Genomic DNA, 2,945 nt, shown 5'->3' with positions numbered 1-2,945 from the left:
CACACAGACAACCTACGCCTTGCCTTGCCTCAACCCACGCCTACGCCGAGCTGGGCGTGAACCTGTTACACGCTTTTGCGATCACACCGCACGCCTTTTGCACGCCGAACCTGGAGCCGAGTCACAAGCGCCTCTCCTCTCTCCCGACTGTATTTTTTCACGTGTTGTCCAGAATTGTCATGGGTAGCCTCTAGGTAAAATAAATCGGATATATTTAATGTTCTATTGATGCTGGATATGTATAACCAGGTCTGACTATAGTCGGACATTTTAGAGAGGTGATCTTGCAAGAATATGTGCTGGCAGCCTGGCACAACAACATTGTCCATCTTGCTTCTTCGGTCGCTATTCTCTCTCATGAAGATTTGTTTGCCGACGGGGAGAAAGCCCCACGTGATAGCCACCCGTCAATCTCTCTGTCTCTCTGCTCAACATGTTGTAGTAACTCAATTTTATTTTGAAATTCAGTTGATTTTGCCATTTCCGACGGATATTGTGCGTTTTTCTTTCATGGCTTGACAGAAGAAGTCTGCCTGCACGCGCCTTGTCGGCTTCAAAATAGAACTCACGCCTATTCGATAAAATCGGCAAGGCACAGGCAAGGCGTGGGTACACGCAGGGTTCACGCTCAGGCGGCCGGTGTACACAGCCTCGTTGACTAAAACGGACGCCTATTAAAAAGCGTGGGTAAAGGCAAGGCATAGGCAAGGCTTGGGTCGTCGGTGTGAACCCAGCCTAACAGGAAGTGTCAACACAATTGGAACCGATTGTGTTTACACTTCCTGTAGCAGGGCTTATCCCTGCAGCCTGCTTCCAGTGAGTCACTAATATAGCTTTGACCAGAGGGACATGATCTCTGATTGGAGCAGGTAAACCAGCCGCCGTTCTGAACAGGAAGCCGTAACACAAACGGGTCAAGTGGGCGGGGCTACATAAGGCGCTTCCTCTGATACACTGCTTTGTCTCACGCCACTCATGCAGACTTCAATCAGCTAGAAATGACGACACCACCGTAGTCTTATCCAGCCGACATGTCATCTTCTGTTTGCTATACGTCAACTTGTTGGTTTTTCCACAAGGCTCTTATCCTTTTGTTGACAAAATGTCCTCCTCGATGCCGCACGAGTTTGTTTTCCGCAAAATACCAATTAAGCCAGTCCTCAGCTCGCCGTCTACATGTTGGTACATGGGATTATACACGAGATGACTTGGCACCGCGCCTATTGTCAGAGCCTCCCACATGACATTTAAAATCTGCCCCCGCTGATATTTAGCTGCTTTTGGTTATCCTGACTGGAATACAATATACTGGATTATACAGCGCAAAGCACCGCTTCCCGCCGCTGTATGCAAGATACTACTATTTACACAGGAGCTGGCATTAATGCTACAACCGCCAAATAAATGGCTTATACAAAATGAAGAAGGCTAAGACTTAGTAGTGTTATTTTCTTAATCTATTCCTTTGTTTGTTGTGTGGAGCGTTCATATGAAAATATCTCATGATGCTTGCAGCTTCTTCATGGAGGTAAATCAGAATTGAAAAAGGGAAAATATGGTTTGTTGCAATGGTTGAAGTGATATATTGTGTTATTGTTATTTGCTTTTTAATAAAAAAATAAGACATTTTCCAGTTTTGTCTAGCTCTGATGGATATGGTGCAGCTGGTATCTTATTACAGACTTGATCGATACTCTTTGTCCGCAAAAACCTCTGAATATCGCAAAAAAGTTTTCACGCTTGGGGGAGGTGGAAAAGTTGGGCGTATCGATAAATGGTAATGCGATAAATGCAGTGGTAACAGATTAAGCAAATCTTCCGTCGTCTCTCCATTCAAAAACCACACAGTTTTATGTTGACATGTCGGCGCACCCTACACTAAATAGGGCTACACTTGTAAGGTAGCCTAAATAATGGTAAATAGGCAGTACCATTTTTAGATGCGACTCACTTCTAGAATGCTCCGTGGATTATAACGTTACGCTTGTTGCAGTTGAAGAGTGGCACCATGGTAATCCAGAAATGGCATTTTATGGCCTATGTAGTATGTACCTTTGTAGATCATCAAGAAACTTTAAATTAATAACGTAGATGTGTTTAATAGAGGTTGGTCGCTGCCTGCCTGCAAGACGATGCATGTATCAGGTCTAGCAGCAGATCAGCAGGCAGTCAGCCTCAAACACCAGGTGATTGACACCTCTATAATTCGCATAATAGCAACGGATGGAAACACACATTATTTCGCATTTTCTTTTGCCGACTTTCTGAAAATTCAATTAAAATTTGCCATACCTTTGGATGGAAACCTAAACATAAACACCAAAGTTCTTGTTTGTTGTTGTTGTTGTTTGGGGGGGGGGGGGGGGGGGGCATTTTTGCCTTTATTTAGATAGGAGGCAGACAGGAAAGGTGAGGAGAGGAGAGAGAGAAGGGATGACATGCAGTAAAGGACCCCGGGTCGGATTCGAACCCGGGTCGGCCGCGCGAAGGACCAAGCCTCCGTCATACGCGTGCTACCATATAACCAAAGTTAGCCAAAGTTATTAAAGTTGTGTTTTCTTTGCTTTTAACTTTGGAACCGCAGCAAGATTTTCAAATTAACTGCCGCTTTTGTTTCAAATTCACGTTGAGTTTGTACGGATCTGTGGATTGCGCAAACCTACAATGCCTACACTTTATTCTGGCGATTGGGTTGGGAATTCAGTTAGCATACATATGGCATTCCCCACATTCTGCCCTGTATATAGCACAGACACTATCCCAGCTGAGCTATAGGCATCACAGGCTAAACGCTGCAGTCTAACGAGTGTGTCTGTCACCAGCACAAACTGCACCATGGCTGAACAGCCCAACATCTTCATTCACTGCCTGTCACAAGAATCCGCCACACTCCTTCACCTGCACACATTTCACTGAGTGTCTGTGTGTGTGTGTGTGTGTGTGTG

Source organism: Poromitra crassiceps (genome assembly GCF_964638095.1).
Source record: "Poromitra crassiceps genome assembly, chromosome: 17".
In the NCBI taxonomy this organism is placed as follows: domain Eukaryota; kingdom Metazoa; phylum Chordata; class Actinopteri; order Beryciformes; family Melamphaidae; genus Poromitra; species Poromitra crassiceps.
The sequence above is the reverse complement of the archived record's forward strand: the minus strand, read 5'-3'. Positions refer to the sequence as shown.